Consider the following 24,236-nt stretch of genomic DNA (forward strand, 5'->3'; position numbering starts at 1 on the left):
AAAGCACATCTCAATTCTACAGCACATAACCAACTGGCCTAAAACCAACCCAATACCGCATTAATGCAGAAAGGCTGAAATAAATCAGACAGCAACCCATGGTTCTAGTCACAAAAATGGAAGCTGACTTATACAAGGTTCTCACAATGTCCTCTCGAGATTCAAATGCAGGGATTAAAAATAAAGTCCTCAGCTCAGAAATGTAATGTCATAAAATGATATACGGGGAGGGGGTGTAATGAACCCCAGAGGTTCAGGTTTGATCCCAGTATACCATTTCACTTCACGTTAGCCTTTCATCAAAAACTTCTTTGTAAATGTGTCAGCAATACACTCTTGTAAATGGAAAGAGCCCCCACAACCTGGAAAAGTGTAGGCACTGTCATTCTCCATGGTTTGTGTTTCAGGAGTTGTCAGGTGAGGGTGGAAGAATCACAGAGCTACCAGAAGCCTCCTCAAGTATCCAGTTCCTGGCCTAGTCTATAAGCTCTGCCTGTAAGCAGGATTCACTGCACCAATAATTAACACTACTTTCTCCTAGTACATTCCAGGCCCAGAGGAATCCAGCAGTGGGGCTGTCAGCAGAGTGATGGCAGTGGAGAGGTACACCATGTGGTGAGGAGGAAATAACCCAGAGCAGAGATGGCATGATACAGGTATACTGAAATCCCTGACATCTTAAAAAAAAAAAAAAAAAAAAATCATCCGGATCTTAATGATATCCTGGGAAATTTCTGTATTCTTTCCTCAGATCCTAACTGAATGCCTAGCAAATCAAGACGCGGTAAAAAGATGAGCACAACATAAGAAAAAAACAGGCAACAGTATGCCTTAGCATATAAAGGTCTGTGACATGCTGACTGAGAAAAGGAAATCACTAAACAATATGCATTGTTTCCATTCACATCTTAAAAATTATATTTTGCCCGACCGGGCTTGGCTCAGCGGTTGAACATCGACCTAGGATCCAGGCAATCAGGGTTCGATTTCTGGTCAGAGCACATGCCCAGGTTGCGGGCTCAATCCCCAGTCGGGGGAGTGCAGAAGGCAGCTGATCAATGACTCTCTCATCACTGATGTTTCTCTCTCTCTCTTCCTCTCCTTTCCTCTCTCTGAAATCAATAAAGATTTTTTTTTTAATTATATTTTAACATACAGACACACCTATTATCACACACTCAAGAGAAGCACTAACAGTACCCAAGAAGATACAATATACCCTCCACAATAGTACTTTCTACAGCTGGTAGATAAATGTGGATTGCCAGCTTCTGCTATATACACCTTAATGTTGCTCAGAACACAGTACTTTTTATAACTGGAGAAAGGAATTTTTCCTCTTGTAAAAAAGTAAACAAGCCCAGCCAGCGTGGCTCTGCAATTGAGCATCAACCTATGGTCCAGGAGATGGCCGTTTGATTCCCTGTCAGGGCACATGCCCCGGTTGCAGGCTAAATCCCCAGTGGGGGGCGTGCAAGAGGCAGCTAATCAATGACTCTCTCATCATTGATGTTTTCTATCTCTCCCTGCTCCCTCCCCTCCATTCTCTCTTAAAAAAAAAAAAAAAAATCAATGGAAAAAAGTCCTCAGGTGAGGATTAAAGTAATAATAATAATGAAACAAAAATTCATCTCAAACATGTGTCCAAAAGCTTAAAACTTTAACCTCTGACCCTGGCCAAACAGCTTAGTTGGTTAAAACATTGACTGGATACAGAACCCTGGTCAGGACACCTACAGGAATCAACAAATGGATGCATAAGAAAGTGAAACAGAGATTTAACCTCTAACCTCTGAAAGCAAATAGCTCACTTGTGCCTGGAGGGACAGGAATCTCAGACAGGTGAACCAGGACAGAGTGGGGTTAGCATGGTGTCCCACCCACCCCAATCTTGAGTGCCACCTTGAGACCCCAAATTCTCTATCCCCACCTATACAATAAGTACTCAATGGCCTGGATATCTACATTCTGGGTCTGGTTTAACTGAATAAAGCCTTTCTCTTAGTAACCACAGAGGTATTTCAAGTCATAAATGAGGACATAATCATTTACCTTTTTTGAATTAAGACTACTTAAGACAATTTTTTTTTAAATTAAGGGGGCCTATACCCTCACTACTTTCAGCCCTTGTTTCCACCTGGTCTTCTTGTCTGTGCAATCACACATTCTCACATGTGATGAGAAACACATCACATCTTAAGTACAATCTAAATATTCTCTACTATGTCAGTGATTAAAAAGTGGCCCTTTGGCCATGGCCACTGTGGCTCAGTGGTTAGAGCATTAGCCCGAGCACCAAAGGGTCTCCGGTTTTATTCCCGGTCAAGGGCATGTACCGGGGTTGCAGGTTCAATCCCCGGCCCCAGTCAGGGTGCATGCAGGAGGCAACCAATCGATGTTTCTCTCACATCTATGTTTCTCCCTCTCTCTTCCCCTCTCTCTTTCTCCCTCACTTCCTCCCTTCCACTCTCTCTAAAAATCAATGGAAAAATATCCTCAGATGAGATTAACAAATAAATAAATAATAAAAACTTCCAACTTAAAACTGAAGCAGGAATCCCTCAGAGCACCTACTTCCCTGTTAACATTTCCTCTAACACTCTAAAAGGAATTTATAGCTAAGTTAAAGTACTAACTAACACAACCAATTAGTAAAAGTTCTTTCCCTTTATAGAAAGACACTATTATAAGCCAAACTGCCTTTCCTATGAACAGAAATGTAGTAAGAAGATCATTCAGTCGGCAGGCACTATATGTGCTGGAGATATAGCTGCTAACAAAACAGACTTGTTTCCGGATCATATGGTATTTATCTATGGTGGGGAGGAGGCAGGTTAGTAGTACAGAACATGTGACTGGACATAGTACAGCTGAGTTACCAGATGCGGGACTCTGGAGCCAGCCTGCCCAGAGTCCAATGCCAGAATTGCCACTCTTGACCTATGTAATCCTGGGCACATGGCACAGCCTTTCTGTGCCTCAATGTACTCATCTCTACAACAGGGAGAATAATACCTATGCCTCAGGGGTTACCAAGATTAAATGAGTTCATCTTGTAAACACTCAGAACAGCACCTGGCAAATAGAATATGTTTTATAACTGTGTCTTCAATAATGACTATAAGTGATATAACTCACGTAACTCATATGGGGATGGTGCTCTTTAAAGAGGTTGGAGACAGACCACCACAGCAGATATGAAAGACTCTGCTATGAGCATCAGAGATGTGAAGAACCGCTCTCAGTCACTGAAAATGGAAACACCTGCCCTCCAGGAGCCACAGATCATGACTTCTGCAGGCATGCCTGTTGATAGATGAGCAATGGAGCAGATAAAAAGAATGGCTATGAGGCCAACATTTAGACCAACATTAAGACTCTCATCTGTAGGTGTAAGAACCTTGACATGCAGGTGCAACTACTGTGAAAGAGTTTGGTGATTCATCAAAAAGTTAAACACAGAACTGTCATATGACCCAGCAATTCCACTCCTACATGTATTATTTACAACAGCCAAAAAGTGAAAGCAGCCCACATGTCTATCAAGAGATGAATGGATAAACAAAATGTATATATGCATACAACGGAATCTTTTTCAAACATAAGAAGGAATGAAGTTCTAATACATGCTACAACATGGGTGAGCCCTGGAGACATCCTGCTAAGTTAAACCAGATGCGAAAGACCATTTATATTAAATGTCCAGAACAGGCAAATCCACAGAGAAACAAAGTAGATTAGTGGTTGTGAGGGGCTTTGGGGAAGGGAGGGGAGCACAAGGAGTGACTATTTCATGGATACAGTGTTTCCTTTTGGGGTAATAAAAATGTTCTGCAACTAGATACTGGTAATGATTACATAACAGTGTGAATATACTAAAGGTCACAGAACTGTACACTTTAATATAGTTAAAATTGTAAAAATTTTAAGTGAGTTTAACTTCGATCAAAAAAAATCCTGCTGTGGGAATGAAGTGAAACTGAAGAGTACATCCTGTGTGATTCCATCTACGTGAAATTCTAAAAGAGGCAAAACTAGTCTACAACAAAAAGTAAATTGGTGGTTGCTTGGGGTGGGGCTGGGACTGGGGCCGGGGGTTAAGTGTTAAAAAGGGAACTTTTTGCAGTGTTGGAAATGTTCTATATCAATATTTACTACTGGTTATACGGGGTAACACGACTGGCAAAATTCATCTAACTATGATTTGAGAATGGACACTTTTGTCTAAAGTATACCTGTATAAATATCACTAAAACAATCACAGGTGCCCAGCTGGTGTTGCTATGTGGTTGAGTGTCGACCCAGGAACCAAGAGATCACTGGTGTGATTTCCAATCAGGGCGCATGCTTGGGTTTTGGGCTTGATCCCCAGTGTAGGGAGTACAGGAGGCAGCCAAACGATGTTTCTCTCTCATTGATGTTTCTATCTCTCTATCCCTCTCCCTTCCTCTCTGTCTAAAACTCAATTTTTATATATATTTTTTAAGTTTCAAAAAAATTCACAGGTATATTAGTGATTATCCTAAGAAACACACAAACACGGAGCTGGATGGACCAGGAAAAACCATACACAACAGTTAAAATCAGATCAAGTTAAAGGCCAGAGGTTCCACCTAACAATGAACTCCTCCCACAGAAAAACCTGTGGCCAGAGCTTTAGAGATCTTTCCTCCTTGGAACAAAAGCCCATCAGCAATCAACCTTCTGTTCTCAAGAGATACCACTGCTGAGAGGACGCCAAGGGAAAAACAGTGATACTAGAAGCTTTCTGAAATGATTTAATTTTAAAGTTTATTCAAGTCCTGGCCAGTGTGGCTCAGTTCGTTGAGCAATGTTCCCATGCACCAAAAGGTTGCTGGTTCAATTCCTGATCAGGGCACATGCCCAGGTTTCAGGCTCAATTCCTGGTCAGGGTGCATGCAGGAGGCAACCAATCAATGTTTCTCTCTCACATCGATGTCTTTCTCTCCCTCTCTCCCTCTCCTTCTTCCTCTCTTCCTCCCTCCCTCCCTCCCTCCCTCCCTCCCTCCCTCCCTCTCTAAAAAAATCAATTAAAAAATATTTTTTAATAGTTTATTCAAAATAAAATTCAATCAATTTTTTTCAAAATATGTACTCCTGCTCTTTATTACTTCAGCACACATTTTATGTAATTTAAATATGCAGATGTCATTTCTTTGGAAGTATACACATTTTTAGGAAGTGTGCACATTAACAAAAAATTTTTGTAGTACTTTCATTTATTTTATAGTTCCACTGGAAAGTGAAACATTACCCTGGCGTGTTCAGACATCTTCCATTTAATCATCTCCAAAGCTGCTAGCTACAAAGAAGCTGATTCATTCAACAGCATTCCTTTAAACAAAATCCAAACTTGTCTTACCTAAGGTAACAAAACTTGACTTAAATTCCCAAAAAGGGAAATATGTCTACAATGTATATTCCATATCCTAAAAATATCTCAAATCCATCCAATACCAGAGCTGCAGTGCTTATTTATTTTCATCAGTTACTGCCTCTAGACAGTCTCTAATCCGGCAGTGTACTACATAGGATCTGTGAGATCAAAATCATTGTCATAATATTCTAAGAAATCATTTGTCCTCTTCAGAGTCTACATTTGCAAGAACAGTAAAAGTGATGGCACCTCAGCACCCGTAACACTAAGTACCATATTCTTCATTGTCACAAAATCATGATTTTAAAATATCCATGCCACTTAAGAATGTTCTGGATTCATCAGTAAAACTTAATTTTATTAAATTTCAATACTGAAATATTGTGAATATTAAGACAATACATATTGTCTTAATACTCTGTGACAAAAGCAGAGGGCATAAAGCACACAGCTACTGAAGATAGATGTACAATGGTTCTCAAAACAAAAAGCACTTGTTTAACTGTTTGAGTTGCAATTTTATGGAAAAGCCAATTTTATTTAAACGAATGACTAACAAACCATAGTTGCTCAAGTAAACTGTCAGTATTTATTGTCAATTATAAAATCTGACCTTTCAAGAAAAGTAAGTAAATTTTTGAAAAATTACTATCCCAGCTTCCACTTTAACCAAGATGGAATAACAGGAATGGATTCAATATGCCTCTTAAACCTGGGCAGAAAGTAGGAAACAAGGGTTTACAAGACACTGGACATCAAGCAATGAGGAAAGTGATCCCTGAGAGATGAAAACTAGACCAAGTGAACTCTACAACTGTCACAGCTTATTGACTGGAGAGAGCTTCCAGGCTGCAGCTTGGGCAGTGGAAGCTCAGGAGTAGCCCAATGGTTTTCCTGACTTGAGAGGCTGAAGCTGGGATCCCAGGCAGGCCAAAGAAGCTACAACTGGCAGGGAGAGCACCAAGAGAAAGCTGCACAGGGAGAGAACTCCAGAGATCTGTAAAATTAGCACTGGACAAAATGCTGCTCTGGTGCCATCTAACAAAGCTTGAAATAAAGAGCTGAATAAACATCAAACTGTTTCAAAGTAGCTTAACTACATCCAAGAACAAAGCCCAAGGATATTTATAGCAATACAAAAATATCCAGCAAAAAACAAGGTAAAATTAACAATGTCTGGCATGCGATCAAAAATTACTTGACACACAAAGAAGCAGGAAAATGTGAGCAACAATGAGAAAAATCAACCAACCAGAAGTGACAAAGATGAAACAATAGACAAGAACATGAAAACATTCTATATATTAAAAAAACTAAAGATTGAACATGATAATTAGACACATGGAAAATGTGAAAAGGACCAAAATCAAACTTCTTAAAATTAAAACTACAATGTATGAGGTAAAAATTTTCAAGACAAAAACATCTGCCATATTAGACATTATAGAAGAAAGGGGTGAACTTGAAGACAGAATAGAAATTATTCAAAATAAGACACAGAAAAAAAAGGGAAAGAAAAAGGACAGGACATCATTGTTCAGTGTGACAATTTTAAGCAACCTCATATAAATGTAAGTGGAGTCTCCAAAAGAGAAAAACGAGGGACAGAAAATTTGTTAAGACTGGCCAGAAACTTTCCAAATCTGATGAAAATTATAAACCCCAGAAGTCATAAAGCTCAACAAACCCCAAGCACAAGAACCATAAATAAAATTACACTAAGCTATGCCATAAATCAAATAGCCTAAACATCTTAAAAGCATTCAGAGAAAAAAAGACACGTTACATACGGAGGTATGAGGACAAGGATGACAGTAGACCACTGGTTGGAAACAATCAATGCAAGTCAGAAACCAGCAGACCAACATGACTAAAGCAGTTAAAAAAAAAAAAAAAAGGTCAACCTGGAACTTTTACCCAGCAAAAATACCTTTCAAAACACAAAATAAACAAACACACTTTGAGAAAAAAAGCTTAAAGAAGTCATCACATCAGCAATCCACTGTAATTAATACTAAAGTAAGTCCTTCAGAAAAGAAAGTAATAGTTGAAATCTAGATTTACAAAAAGAAATGAAAAACACTTAAAAATAAAAACTATCCAGTTTTATTGAAATTTTTCTAAGATTTATAAAATTACTAAACTAACTATACCAAATAATTTAGGTTACCTAAATTCTTCAAGTCTAGCTTTAAAAAAAAGAATTAGCTTATTATTTAAATCTATTTAGAAGAAAACTGACTAAAGTAAAAATGATACTGTATTATACATTTTATAACACATAGAAGATGTATCAAATAATAATACAAAGACCTAGAGGGGAGAAACAGAAGTATACTATTGTCAAGTTGTTAAACTATAATTGCAAGATATAATATCATTTGAAGAAGTCTGTGATAAATTAAAGATATATACCATACACCCTAAAGCAAACACTACAGGAAGTAAAAAATTCACTTCTTCTGTAAAAGTCAAAACACACATGGTGAAAATGCTTTCTGCCCAGAGGGTAATTATGTTTACAAAAAGATCAATACTATTAGATCAGAATGGTGGACTCTATCCCTTTCATCTAAAATTTTTTAAAGTGATAAGCATTTTGGAAAGAATCAATCCATAACAGCATTCGAAAATAGAATGATACACTAGTAGTTGACCAGATCAGACGTGGACAAACAACACAAGTGTAACGAAACCACAGATCAAACTATAAAGAAGAAAGGAGCAAAGTCAAGACTGCTGCAGACTTAAAAGAAAGCTTCTAAGACAAAAATCAGTGAATTCAAGCAGCTCTCAAATTCATCTAACATGATGAGGGTCAGCAAACTGGGGCCAGAGGCCAAATCTGGCCTACTAACATATTTTTATACAGTCCACAATTTATGATTGAAAAAGGAAAAAAAATATCTTGTGACAAAATTACAACTGAAATTCAAATTTCACTGTCAATAAAGTTTTACTGGAACACAGCCAAGCTCATTCATTTACTATGGTCTATGTTTCCTTTCATGCAACAGCAGAGGTGAGTAGGTGGAACAGAGAACATGTGGCCCACAAAGTCTAAAATATTTACAATATATTTACTACAGACAACTTTTGAGAGATGAATTTAAAAAGACAAGCCTGCATACTGAAAGAGCTACAAATATTAAGCAATATGAGAAAGTCAAATCCAAACCCTAAAAAATATGGTGAAATTTCAGAATCCCACAGATAAACAGAAAATCATATATGCGTTGCCACAGAATCCTAAAAGATTACCTACAAAGGATCACGAATCAGATTGGCATAAGACTTCTCTCATCTCTACATCAAATGCCACGTGATATAGGAGTCCAAAAACTTTTAATGTAAAGAACAAGAGAATGTGTCTCCTGCTTGCCACCCACACACATTAATGGAAAACTTGCACAGAGAACAGTCATTCCAGCAGGTGGGTGATCCCAGCTCCTCCACTACACCAAAGGAAAATCTCTCCGCTGAGTATCCAGCAACAACTATATGGTTCACAATTGTTTATTCCCAAGATGTCACATGTACAGAAAGACGACTGTACTCAATTCCACAGTTGCCAATCACATTTTCAAAAATGTCAGGATGCTGATGACACCAGCAGAATGAGATTATATCAGCATAAACTCAACACCATGCCTAGGAAAAGATGCTCGTAAAGCCTGCTCCACTAACAATGGGGCAGTTACATCACAATATAGGAAGAATACGTTCACATTACTTTCTGTAACTAGCCCAATTTTGCTGCCACTTCAATTCTCTGAAGAAGAAATGATTCTCTCATTTATCGAAAAGCTGAAAGCCTTACTTCTTAACCTCCTCACTAAGCCTCAATTTGGTCATCAGTAAAATAGAAATCAACCTGTTGATCACAAAAAAACATTAGGGGGATGCAGAGCACTTGGATGGTGTCTGACACACACAATTAAGTACCTGACAAACGTTAGCATTATTGTTGGCTAAAAACTAAGTGAATTTTGGGGGGAAATCACATTAACATCAAAGGAAAAAGAGGAAAGTTTAACTGCTCCCTAAGCCTAGGAGAACAAGAACAAGTCCCTCAATTAACATTCTGATACCAATAAATACTGGTCATCAAAAAGCAGGTACCAGATTAGAGATAACAGTGCCCACACTTGTACAGGGCAGCCCATCATGCATACATACATGCATATACCATTGCATGCATGCTTGCCGACAGATACATAATCAATCAAGACATCATAGAATAATATTGTGTGTTTGTAAAAAATCAGACAAAACAACTAAGTTACTCACTACCCATGTTCTTCAACATTTCAGACACTGTAATCACGAAACATGGCAAGAAGGATGTTAATTTAGTGAGTGTTAACCTGAAAAGAAAAACCAAGGCAAAGAACTAAACATCTGTTAGGATAATTACAGCAAAATTGAGAGGATTTGGGTAAGCTATTGAAAAGGCTGTGCCCCACAGAAGACTGCAGCAAGGCACAAGTTCTTGCTCTCCTTTATCCACACCTATAATGTGACTCTGCAGCTACTTCTACCACAAGCTGGAGTGGTACAATCTATTTCGCATCCCTTAAATCTGGACTGGTTTTAAGACTTGCTTTGCTAGGCAGAATGAGGCAGGAGTGAAGCTGAGAGCTGTGGGCCTCTGGACATCATAGAGCTGCTACTTTTGCTCTTCCACTAACATAGCAGCCAACACTGCCATGGGGAAGCCCGGCCCCGCCTGCTGGATGATGAGAGGCACAGAGCCCAATCACCCCATCAACCGGCCATCAAGGCAGTCAAGTAACAAATAGAACCAAATGGGTTTTAGCCCTGGAATAGAAGAGTGGTTTAAAATTTGGAAGAAAGAAAAAAAAAAATCAATGAAATCCACAGTATTTCAAACTTTTTTAAAAAGCAACATGATCAACTCAATATAAACAAAACATTTTAGATAAAATCTAACGTCCATTCCAGAGAAAAATTCAAACCTAGAATAAAAGGGAATTTCCTCCTGATAAAGTACATCTATGAAAACCCTATAGTTAACATAGTAAATGGTAAAAAAGTGAATGCTTTCCCCCTAATGGTCAGAAATAAGCCTCAGATGTACTTCTACTCACCATTTTTTTTTTATTTAAATCCTCACTTGAGGATAGTTTTTCCAATACTTTTCAGAGGGAGTGGAAGGGGCAGGAGGAGGAAGGAGAAAGAGACACATCGATTGCTTGCCTCCCACACACGCCCCAACGGGGACTGGGGATTGTTGAGCCTGTGCAACCGAGGTATGTGCCCTTGACCACAATCGAACCTGAGACTCTTCAGTCTGCAGGCCAACACTCTTAACCACTGAGCAAAACCAGCTAGAGCTACTTTCACCACTTCTTTTCAAGGCTGTATTGGAGGTTCTAGTCAGGGCAAATGGATCAAAATAAAAAGTATCCATATTAGAAACGAAGTAAAACTGACCTCCTCTGGCAGGTGTGGCTCAGTGAGCTGGGCATCATTCCGGGCATCAAATGACTGCCGGTTCGATTCTCAGAAAGGGCACATGCCTGGGGTTGCGGGCTTGATTTCCAATCTCTGGTAAGGGGTGTGTAGGAGGGGAGCCAACTGATGTACTGCTCTCACATTAATCTTTCTCCTTCTCCTCTCTTTCTCTCTCTCTCCTTGTCCCTTGCTCTCCCTCTAAAAATCAATTTAAAAATCTTTTAAAATAAATAAACTGACTTCATTTGTGAATAATATCATCATCTACATAAAAAACCCACTGGAATCTAGAGAAATGTCACTATAATAAATTAGTTTATTAGTATGGCTGTAGGATACAAGACAAATTAAAAATTGACTTCTAGGCACTGGCCAGGTAGCTCAGCTGGTTAGAGCATCATCCTGATATGCCAAGGTTGCAGGTTTGATCCCCACTCAGGAAACACACAAGAATCAACAAATGAATGCATAAATAAGTAGCACAACAAATATACCCCCACCCACCCCCAAGCTCTCTATAAAATCAATAAAAAACAATTTTTTTTATATTTGACATATCTATACTAGTACAAAAATTATCAAAAATTTAAAAACAATACCATTTACAACAGCATCAAAATATTTAAAGCTTTACGGATAAAGCTGACAAAAGATGTGCAAGATGCCAACAATAAAACCTGAAGCACTGCTGAGGGAAACTGTAGTACCCCTAAGTCAATAGAAAGATATATCACGCTCATAAGCCAGACGATGCAATAAAGTTACCATGCCAAGTCTGTACAACTCTATCATACAGCCAACACAATCCCAATCAAAATCCCCACAGGTCTTTTTTTTTGCAATTTGACATACTGATCCTAAAATTCATATGAAAATGAGAAAGACCTAAAATAACCAAAACAACTTTGAAAAAGAGAAAACAAACTTGAAGGGCTAACATGACCGGATGTCAAGGCTTATTATAAAGCTACAGTAAGTAATTGTGCCAGTGTATTATGGCCCAAGGACAGATGAAGAGATCAATGGGACAGAAGTGTCTAGAAACCGACCTAACCACAGAGAGACAATTGATTTTTGATAAAGATAAAAAGGCAATGAGAGAAAAAGGCTTCCTTTTATATAAAATTCTAGAAAATGCAAAGTACTCTTACAGTGACACAAAGCATACTGGGGGAAAGGGAAGGCAGGGTGGGAAGGACGGATTATAAAGAGGTCCTAAAAAACGTTAGCGTGATAGATATTTTCATTATCTTAACTGTTGTATATACATATAACAAAGTTTAACAAACTGTACACTTCAACAGGTACAGTTTATTGTATGCCAATAATATAAAGCTGGTTAAAAAAACAACAACAAAAACAGCAGTTACCAGGCATCAAATGTAATTCTTGGCCAAGCAAAATGAGGGGAAAAATAATTAAATTATTATTTAGGCTGGACAATATTAAAATAAAGAAATCATTTCAGACTCACAAAATAAATTCAGCAATGAATAGTAGACTTATTGAAACACAAAGCAAAAGAGGAGCCAGGTAGGTCAAGACAGCCATAGATGATAGATGCAGTATAACTAGAATGACCAAGAGTCACATACCATTCCATTTTAGAGGCTGTGATGTGTGGTGACACTATTTTAAGTATCCACCATGAGCATTCCAAGCCCTGTGTTTGGTGCACCAGATATGAGTTTCATTTATTGGAAAGACAGCTAAGTAGAGGGCAATTATAACACAGAACAATAAATTACTACCAGAGAGGAAAGACAGAGGATGAGAAACTAGTCAACTGAAGGCAGAAGCCACATGCAACAAAAAAGCTAAGACATGAGATTAAGAAGGTTCACTGGGTGATACATCTAATAAGAGGTTAATATCCAAAATTTATAAAGAACTCATAAAACTCAACACCAAAAGAAACCAAACCAAACCAAAAGAAACCAAACCAATTTTTAAAATGGGCAGAGGGCCTGAATAGACACTTCTCCAAAGAGTACATACAGCCCCAGCCGGTTTTGCTCAGTGGTTAGAGCATCGGCCCATGGACTGAAGGGTCCCGGGTTTGATTCCAGCCTCATACCTCAGTTGCAAGCTCCATTCCTGATCTCAGTCAGGTGTGTGCAGGAGGCAACCAATCGATGTGTCTCTCTCACGTCTCTCTCAGGTCGATGTTTCTTTCTCCCTCTCTCTCCCCCCCTTCCACTCTCTCTGAAAAGCAATGGAAAAAATATCCTTGGGTGAGGATTTTAAAAAAAAAGAGAAAATACAAATGGCCAATATGAAAAGATGCTCAACATCACTAATCATCAGGAAAATGCAAATTAAAACTACAATGAGATATCACTTCACACCTGTAAGAATGGCTTTCATCAATAAGTCAACAAACAACAAAGGGTTGGCAAAAATGTGGAGAAAAGAGAACCTTCATGCACTGTTGGTGAGATTACAAATTAGTTCAGCAACTATGAAAAAACAGTATGGAGGTTCCTTAAAAAATTAAAAATAGTACTACCTTGTGACCCAGCAATTCAACTTCTGGGTATGTATCGGAAGAAATCCAAAACCCTTAATTCAAAAAGACATATGCACCCCTATGTTCAATGCAGCATTATTCACAATAGCCAAACTATGAAAATAACCCAAGTTCTTCACAATTGACTTTGTACCTTCCAACAATTAAGTTTTTTATAATTTAAAAGAATGCCGTTTTCCAGGTTGAAGTCTGTGGCCAACTCTAACTCCAGAATAGCTCATACTAGACTAAAATTCACTGCATCTATACAGTTCACAAAAAATCTAACTTAATATCTAACTTAAATCTTCCAATGAAGTCACGCTGGTGGTCCAACACGAAAGTGACTGGGTTTTGTCTCTCTTCTAACTTTCTCTTCCTGCCCTCCTGGTGCAGTGAGATGAAGACCTCAATTAGGGGATTGGCAGTGGGGACTTTGACAATTCAGGACAAATTTTAACATTTCTTGTTCAAGCAGTAATTTTTCAACAGACCCTCCTGAATGCTTCCTGGGAGACAGTCTTACAGGACAGGCAGAGAGACTGGAAAGGTCATCTACAGCCAGCGCGGTTGCACAGAGATTCATAGGTCAAAGAAAATCGACCACTCATTCCAAGAACAAAAGCCCCAGAACTTAAGCTGGAAGGTAAGAAAATTACACCATTCTAATCATCTAGATCCTCATGCTCTTGCAACCAAAAGGAATGAGAAAAGAAGATAATTTGAGGCACACCCATCAAAACCTGGGTAATCTGGCACTTGACTAGCATTCACTACCACATTCAACTGTTTCTATAGCAACCAGAAAGAAAATATAAAGCAACCACTTTTACATGAAAATTATTCTCTAAGACAAAGAAATGTTACAGTCAGGAAAAGCATTTTGATAAAGAACTAGATAGAAGATATCAATAATATTAATGCTAATTATTTATTCATCATCCATACAATTTTTCCTTAAATCCTAAAATAATTTTATATTATTCACACCAAAAGTCTGAAAGCTATTTTATGAGTGCTAAACACTACTAGCAATAAAGTATGCTGGGTCTTCCATTTTTAAACTAGGAAACAGTGGCAAAAGATACAAGAGCAAGTCAACAAGTGTAAGAATTACAATCAAAGTTTTGGCCCTGGCCCGGTAGCTTAGTTGGTTAGAGTGTCATCCTGATACGCCAAGGTTGTGGGTTTGACCCCTGGTCAGGGCACATACAAGAATCAACCAATGATGCATAGGTAAGTGGGACACAAATCGATATATAAAATTTAAAGTTCTGATCTCTGTTTTAATATCTACATAGGGCAAGAAATGCCCTCAGAAGTTTGAAAGGAGATAAGGAACATAAAAACAACTAAGCACAATTACTTTTATTAAAATACACATCTATGAGCAGTCCTAAATAAATAAAAACAGCTGAGCAAAACAATGATGAAAAGATAGAAATATGCAAATTGAGACCAAAATAATTTTAGCCAATGCCTTCTCACATCAAAATACCAAATTCAGGCCCATCAACCCATTCTCAAAAAACAGAATCAAATTGTAAAGACCTTGTCTTCAAGGTCCCTAACCCTAATGCTTACTTGTCACAAATCTTACTATCCCATAACAATCAGGATAGCCATGTTGCCCCTAAAAGGCAGTCAGAACTCTTCATTGAAGGAACATTAACAGTTCACACTGTCTTAAGTTCTGAGATTGTTTATAGAACAGTAATGTTATTTGCTTTGTAACGATAAAATTACTGTTTATGTATCAACATAAGGAAGAAATACAAACCAAAACCCTGCCAAACCAGGAGAGTTGTCTGGACCCTGACGGCCCACGCCTGCCTCTGACCAGCCCAGGCAAGTGGGTAGGTCTTGACTCAGCAGGGCGTGGCTCTCCAAACAGCAGCTACAGATGCTCAGACTTCAAGCCCCAGGGACTGAGCTGCCCGAAAGACATATTCTCCCTGATCTCACGCTTGACTGGGGTGACTGGTTCTTCCAGAAAGAGGCTCTTGCACCTCATTCCTGCCAATTCCACCATGACTGCATCTAGTCTGCACACAGGCGGGAGAAGAGGCTAGAGCCACCATCAGCCTCTCCCTTCCCAAACACAGGCCCACCATCCCTCTTCTTGACTTGGAATTCCTTCCCCAAATCCACTTGTGCTTCTGGAAACTCCTTTACTCACAGAGAAAAGACAATCCAAGAGATGTTTACCCTTCTTCCAGACCCACAGGTGACCTTCGGCTGAGAAGTCTACACTGGCTTTGAAGATTACTAAAACTAAAAGGGGACTAGCCTCACAGCACTCACCATGGTTATGCTGCTCTGTAGTCCAGCCAGGCAGACTTGCAAATGCTACTATGCATAATTACAAATGAAAATCACAAGTTTTAATAACATTAACTATTTAATCAGTAATTTTTTCAGCCTTTTCCAGGCAGAAATAGAGAAATCTCTATAAAATACAAACACCAGTCCCTCAAGGTATGAAACCTTTCAACCTACTCAGGAAGGCTAACCACTCTGACACTTCTCCCAAAGGTCAGAATTCTGCTTCTGAAGATGGCCAACTCAAAACATGGAGAACATAGAGCAGACAAAAATGGTCTTGAAAAACAAATAGAAAGCACTCACACATCATTGGTGAGTGTGAGCCAGCACAATTTCGACCGCAAGCAATCTGGCAAAATCAAAATCAGAATACCCATAATCCTTGACCTAGCAATTCTTGGAACATTACCAATAGATATTTACACCTGTTCAAAAGTATGCACGAGGATGTTATTCTGTAACAGTAAAACACTGGAAACAAGGAAATGTCCATCGGTAACAGAAGTTAAATAAGCTATGGCACACTCATTAACACGATGCTGGAAAATCATGAAGCAGCTCCATTGGTTTAATACAGGATAAGTTCCAAGAATAAGTGGAAAATGCAAGGTACAGAACAGTATGTATCTACTACTTGTGTAAACCACTGTATATATATACTCATATGCTTGAACATGCAGGGACTACCCCTGCAAGGACACACGAGATAGGGAAAGGAAGCTGGGGACCAGAAGCAAGGATTTCCCATGCCAGCCTACAAAAAAATCACTATTTTCAATGGAAAAAGTAAGCATAAAGATAAATACAAAATAAAATTCAGTTGTATGGAGAATGTAAAATTTTAATCATCACAATAGCATCAATCTACTACCTCACCATGTAGTCTTAACAGCCCTAAGGAGGGAAGACTTTTGTTTTCTCCTACTTAATCTGAATTCTAGACAACTTTGAGCTGTCAGATCTTAAGATTTTTACTATTCAGGTTACTTATATATTCTCTATAATAAAAGTGGCCAGACCTAAGTCATTTAACATATGCATTTATAAGTGTTTTTAACTCTTAATTTGGAATCACAATCCTAGTGCTCACTGCACTCATTGCAAAGTAAACAGTACACCATCTCCCTCCTCCCCAAACCACATCCTCTTCACTTCCCTATGAATCTGGCTCTCTGGGAGGCATCAGAAGAGCTATGACATGGTCCTGACTTAGAGTCTTTTTGGACAGACCCATTTCACTGCATCGAAGAACACATAACACATGCATATGTACACAGACTAGCACACAAGATACAGCTGGCAATCTGTAATATACAGAGCTCATTAAGCTTGGAACTAGTCAAGGGTAAAAGGAGAAAAATGGGTCAAGGTCTATTCTACGAACACCTGTTAATGAAAACAATAGCTTAAGAAACAAAGTGAGAAAAAATTTCTCCTTTGGTCTTCCTTGGTCTCATCTATCATTGAAGAAAAATAATTTAGCATGTCAAATTTATATCTCAGCAAACAGATGCAATATGAAGTATATAAGCATCACCTACAAAAAATTTTTCCTATATATATATATTTTTTAAATATATCTTTATTAATTTCAGAGAGAGGAAAGGAGGGGGGGGAGAGAGAGAGAGAGAGAGAGAAACATCAATGATGAGAGTCATTGATCAGCTGCCTCCTGCACGCCCCCGACTGGGGATCGAGCCCACAAGCCAGGCATGTGCCCTGACCGGGAATCGAACCCCAATCACCTGGATCCTAGGTCGATGCTCAACCGCTGAGTCATGCCCAGCCCGGCTGTTTTTTTTTATTTTAATCCTCACCCTAGGATATGCTTTTATTGCCTTTAGAGAGAGAGAAGGGGGTATGGGAGAGAGACAGAGAGAGAGACATCGATCTGTTGCCTCCCGTACACACCCCAACTGGGGATCAAATCTAGGTATGTACCCTGAACAAGAATTGAACCCACAACCTTTTGGTGTATAGAAAATGCTCCAACCAACTGAGCCACCTGGCCAGGGCTATTCTTCCAATATTTTTATATTAAAATGTGAAACACAGAAAAGGTGATAAACTAGCATAGTGCACATATGCACATGTGTCAAGCCCCTCACAAAGACTCAAAGGTTCACATTTTGTCTCCTGTCTATATATTGCTGGAGCAAAGATTAATCTACAAAACCACAAAATCATCTTACCTAAGCAAATTAACATTTACTGACTAATATCATCTGTCCATATTTAAATATCCAATGGTCTCCAAAACATTTTTAAACATAACTTTTTTTTTTAATATATCTATTGATTTCAGAGCGGAAAGGAGAAGGAGAGAGAAACATCAATGATGAGAAAGTCATCATTGATCAGATGCCTCCTGCACACCCCCCACTGGGTATCGAGCATGTGCTCTGACCGAGAATTGAACAGCGGCCTTCGGGATCATAGGTCAATGCTCAACTGCTGAGCCATGCCAGCTGGGCCCCAAAACATTTTTTATTTGAGGTATCACTGACATAAACTTTATTTTTTTTTTATTTTTATTTTTTTAGAGAGAGGAGGAGAGGGAGGGAGACAGAGACACAAAGACATTGATGGCTTGCCTCTACCCCAACTGAGGATCAAACCTGCAACCCGGGTAACTATCCTGACCAGAAATCAAACCCGCCACCTTTTGGTGTACATGACGACGTGCCAACAACTGAGCTACACTAGCCAGGGTGACATAAACACTTTCTAAAAGTCATTTTGTTCCCTCTCTCCAAACCAGGGTCCAAGCAGGTTTCATGCTTGCATATGCTCATTAATACAGACTCAGGTTAAACATTATGTAAGAATATTTCATAGATAACGCTGTGACACAGTATGAGTGATGCTGAGTTTGATCACTTGGTTAAAATGAGGACCACCAGGTCTTCTTCCCATTATAAAGATACATATGTCCCTCTGCAACCAAGAAGTAATCTATAGGTTGATCCTTTGTCACTATGTGAATATTCTGACCCTAAAAATTTACCTCTGAAGGTAAAAATATTTAATCAAACTCTAATTAAGCCTTCCAACCTAACTTCCAGTTTACAGGAAACAAAGGACAGAGAAACAAGTTAAACCACACAACCTGGAAAAAGCCAGACAACTCAAGAATGCACTCCTGTCTACAGATGACTAGTCTGGACTCATGAAGAAAAAACAAAGCAGGAGGGTAATCTGACATTAAAAGATACTAAAGACTGCCCAGCCGGGCGTGGCTCAGCAGTTGAGCATCGACCTAGGATACAGGCTGATCAGGGTTCAATTCCTGGTCAGGGCACATGCCCAGGTTGTGGGCTGCAGCCGATTAATGGTTCTCTCATCATTGATGTTTCTATCTCTCTCTCTCCCTCTCCCTTCCTCTCTCTGAAATCAATAAAGATATATTAAAAAAAAAAAAAGGATACTAAAGACAACCAAATGATAGGCATGCTTAGGTCAGCCAGGGTTTGATTATGGACGTAATACACTGTGCAACATGATTCTCTTGGGTGCAATGTGATTCTGCAGTTCACAGAAGATGATCATTTTATGAAGATGTCCATAAAGATGCAATGTCATAAGGTCTATATCTTACTTCCACATTGCAATAGTGCGCATGTCACACAAGCGCAAAAAAGCAAACATGGCAAAACGTTTACAAGGGTTGAATCCAGATGGTAGTACACGAATGATCACTGTACTCTCTTCTTTTTCCTTCTCCATATTTCTGAAATTTTTCATACTAAAACGTTGGGCAAGAGGAGAAAACACTGAATTTTTTTTTGCTGGAGTTTACTGGACTAATTAATACATGCTTATGAAGTCAATTATTAAAAGTACTCCTTGCCTGGCCAGGTGTGGATCAGCGGTTGAGCATCGACCTAGGATCCAGGATATCACAGTTTGATTCCTGGTCAGGTCACATGCCCAGGTTGCAGGCTCGATCCCCAGTCGGGGGTATGCAGGAGGCAGCCCATCAATGACTCTCTCATCATTGATGTTTCAACTCTCTCTCTCCCTCTCCCCCTCCCTGAAATCAATAAAGATATATATAAAATAAAAATTTAAAAAGTACTCCTTAAACTAGGTATTAGATGATTGGGAATTATTGTTTATTCTGTTAAGTGTGACAAAGAGAATGTGATTGTATAAGAAACTGGCCTAACTGAAGTTTTTGTGGATTTGTAGTTTTAAAATACTTCAACAAAATAACAAAAACAGGAATATGGTAAAATGTTAACTATGTTAAATCTAAATGGTGCATACAGGATGTTCATTTTACCATTTTGTCTACTTTTCTGCATTTTATAATAAAAAGTCAAAAATGAATGCTCCTTTAAAAAAAAAAAGGTGTTACTGGTATAGCCGCTATGGAAAAAGGTTTGGCAGTTCCTCAAAAAGTTAAACATAGAACTACCATATGATCCACCAATTCCACTTCTGGGCACACACCTTAAAGAACTGAAAGCAGGAACTAGAACAGATATTTGCACTCCCATATTCACAGCAGCATTATTCACAAGAGCCAAGACATGGAAACAACCCAGTGTCCATCAACAGATACACAAAAATGGTATTCACATATGATAGACTACTACTCAGCCTTAAAAAGGAAGAATTCTGCTACAACATGGATGAACCTTGAGGACAATATGTGAAGTGACTAAGCCAGACACACAAAAGACAAATATTGTACTATCGCACCTTATGAAATACCTAGAGTAGTTGAATTCAGAGACAGGAAGAACAGTGGTTACCGGGGGCAGGGGGAAGAGGGATGAAGAGTTATCATTCAATGGGTACAGTTTCTGTTCACTGCTGAAAAGTTCTAGGAAGAGTGGTGATGGTTATATAACAATGTGAATGTAATAAATGGCACTGTTTTGGACACTTAAAAGTGGTTGAAAGGGTAATGTTTATGTTATTTATATTTTGCCATAATAAAGAACGGAAAGGATGAGAATAGCTTATGAATACATAGATCAAGGTGACAACCCCCACTCTACAACAAAGAGAGGGCTCTAGCTAAAAATTAGTAAGACAAAATCAACAGTGATGAAGAACTTTCTAAATTATTCCCAGAAAGCATGAGTATTATATATAGTTTCTAAGAGGAGGAACACCATTCTCTTTTTTGTTTTTAATATATTTTTATTGATTCCAGAGAGAGGAAAAGAGAGGAAAAGATAGAAACATCAATGATGAGTCATTGATTGGCTGCCTCCTGCATGCCCCCTGCTGGGGATCGAGCCCACAACCCAGGCATATGCCCTGACTGGGAATTGAAACTCTATCTTCTGGATCCTAGGTCGATGCTCAACTGCTGAGCCACGCCCGGCCACCATTCTCTTAAGTTATTTCCACTACATCTGGAAATACTTCTTCATTGAATTGACATGTCTGATATAAGGTGCTTAGCTATGAACAGAAAACATTAAATTTTCTTGATAATGAGGACTCAAAATGATCCCCTTTCTTCCTCAACACGCTATGATGTGGCCCCACTGGATGTCAGAGCCTAAAGAAGTTGTGGGAGGAATATGGCCAGTCATCCTTTCTGTCCTTAATGTGCATTTGTTCTCTTTCTTTCTGCACCAGGTTTTCAGAACACTGGTGACAGCACATCTTTGGTATGATTAATCGTGCCTAATAAAAAAATAGGTCACAGTAAAATAGTTTTGGAAATATTAAATGATTTGACAAATTTTAAATGTTAAAAATTGGACCCCATATTTGCTTACTGGTATCTATTATTTTATTTCCAATTTATTACAGCTTCAAAAGAAACAAAAAAATTAAAAAGGAAAAAAATGGATTAATGTGGAGAGTGCTTAGTAAGTTAGTTTCCTTTGACTCTTTCAGGAATAGTTCCTAACTGCAATCTTTATGAGCACAAAGCAGCAGCAGTGGGCCTGCTCAGCCACCTGAACGTGAACTTTAGGGAGCAGCACACACACAGGGCTGTCAAGGCTGGCTGGCAGGCACAGACCATAAAATACCCCCAAGGACTTGAGGACTCTATTTTTATGGCCAGGGACTGACAAACAGGAAGAATCACCCTACCAAACACTGACTGCAACATAAAAAAAGGGGAGACACAAAAACTGGAAGATAATTAAAGCCAAACTAAAAGAGAGACATCCTATTCCAAACATCTCAGTCTCCGCACCACACGTGAACACTCTCCAAGCCCAACTCAGCACACAATGTCCCAAAGAGATCCGGTCTCAGGCCTCACAGACTCACTGCCCTCCAGGAGCAACCTGGATGTCCTACTCACGTAAGTAGCCAAACAGCATCTATACGTGTCCCTTTCATCCTTGCTCAACAGTCATACACCACCTGGAGGCTGCCCTGCCTTCAAGCCACACTCTTCTTCCATCTGTTGGCTGGGGAAAAGCCATTTTCAAGCCATTCCCTGCATCATCTGGCTACAAGTGGCAGCTTCTTCCTATTATATTTCTCATTAGTACTTCTCATAAACAATTTTTTTGGTTAAGCCTCACCAGAGGATAGTTTTTCCATTGATTTTTAGAGAGGGAGGGAGGGAGGGAAACATCAATGTGAGAGACATTGATTGGTTGCCTCCCAAATGTGCCCCAATAGGGGCCAGGGATCAAACCCACAGCCCAGTATACACCCTTGACCAGGAATTGAACCTGCAACCTCTTGGTGCTCAGGCTGATTCTCTAACCACTGAACAATACCAGCCAGGGCTCATAAACAATTTTTGATGCTTAATGAAAACTTCTCATTCCTGTAACTCTAACTTCAAAGAATCACACCTCAACAGAATGAAACCTTGACTATTCCAAAGTTTTCCAGGATGAGGTAGTCTGGAAAGCTAATAAACATATCTGAACAGAGCCATCCTACAGTGACACACTTGGGCCCTCACATAAAAATGACCCCAAACCAGGTAAACATCCCACCTTTGATAACTTCATGGACAACGCGTCCCCCTGTTCCCAGTGGGTCCCCCACCTAACACTCAGTCCCTTAAGAATCATGATCCTTAAGTGTTCCGGGTGTCAGATAACCAACCTCAGGAACTGTAGCCACTAGAAAAACATTAATTACAAGGCAGGTTTGGCTCCTATATAAAACAAATGTGACTTGATATAAAAAACATCTCACTCAGAAATTACTTTTAATAAAACTGAGGGCTATTTAAAGCAGCCTGAAAAACCTACTTCTCTTGATTAATCAGCACATGATACTTGCCTTTGAATATATTCAGTTTACAGATATGTGAGTGTGTACTTTTTAAATTATCTTTCAAAGCAAAGGCACAAACAGCTAAATTAACACCCCAGCAACAATGACGGGAGAGAGCCTAGTGGTGAAAGGGAGAGGCTGCACAGAATTCGGTAAGAGACACCAAAGCCCGCTAAGGAAGTGGGAAATCCAATGGCCTCCCCCTGCTCACAGGTTTTATATTTTTGGTTAGGGGTTTTTTTTAATTGACTTTTAGAGAGAAAGAGAAACATCAATGTGAGAAACACTAATCAGTTGACTTCTGCATACACCCCTACTGGGGCAACCAGGGCATGTGCCATGATATGCAGTGACAGAAAATCGAACTGGTAACCTTTTGGTGTATGGGGCAACACCCAACCAGAGCCACACCAGCCAGGGCTGCTCGAAGGTTTTTTAAATGGCATTCCTGGTACTGAGTGGGCACAACTCAGACCTTGTAGTGAATGTCTTTTTAAATATTTTTCCAGTTTTATTGAAAAATAACTGGCATACACCACTGTATAAGTTTAAGGTATATAGCACGGTTTGGTTTACATTTATTGTGAAATGATTACCACAATAGGTTCAGCTAACATCTATCTTCTCTAAAGATACAATTCAAAAAAAAAAAAAAGGGAAAAAATGTTCTCCTTGTAATAAGAATTCTATAGTCATCATGTTGTACAATACATCCTTATGACTTATTTATCTTGTAACAGAAAGAATGTATCTTATGACCATATTCCTCCAATTCCCCCTCCCTCCAAACCTCTGGTTAGTACAAATCCGAGCTCTTTGAGTTTGGTTTTTTGGTTTGATTTTAGATTCCTCATATAAGTGAGGTCTTATAGTATTTGTCTTACTCTGTCTTATTTTACTTAATGGTGACTTCCTCCCTTTTTATGGCTGATAATATTCCACTGTGTGTGTATATATATATATATATATATATATATATATATACCACAACTCCTCTATCCATTCAACTCTCAATGGACACTTAGGTTGTTTGCATGTCTTGGCTACTGAAAATAATGCTGCTATAAACATAAGGGTGCAGATATATTTTTGAGGGGTTTGTTTCCTTTGGATATTCCCAGAATTGGAATTGCTGGACCATACAGGAATGGGCAAAAGTAGGTTTATAATTGTTCATATGGAAAATGACACACAGGTTACAATTATAGTAATACAAGAATAAACTTTGTTTTGCCTCCTCACAACTACAAACCTACTTTTGCTGAACCCTGTATGGTAGTACTTTTAAATTTTTTAAGGATCTTC

The 24,236-nt window shown here is 38.9% G+C and overlaps 1 protein-coding gene across 2 annotated transcripts in view; it reads right to left on the reverse strand.

Annotated features, from left to right (window-relative positions):
• The window catches only part of ANKRD11 (ankyrin repeat domain containing 11), a 202,668-nt gene that overhangs the window by 163,130 nt on the left and 15,302 nt on the right, over positions 1-24,236 (reverse strand). The gene's annotated exons all lie outside the window — the stretch shown is intronic.

Source organism: Miniopterus schreibersii (genome assembly GCF_964146895.1).
Source record: "Miniopterus schreibersii genome assembly, chromosome: 18".
Taxonomy (NCBI): Eukaryota; Metazoa; Chordata; class Mammalia; order Chiroptera; family Miniopteridae; genus Miniopterus; species Miniopterus schreibersii.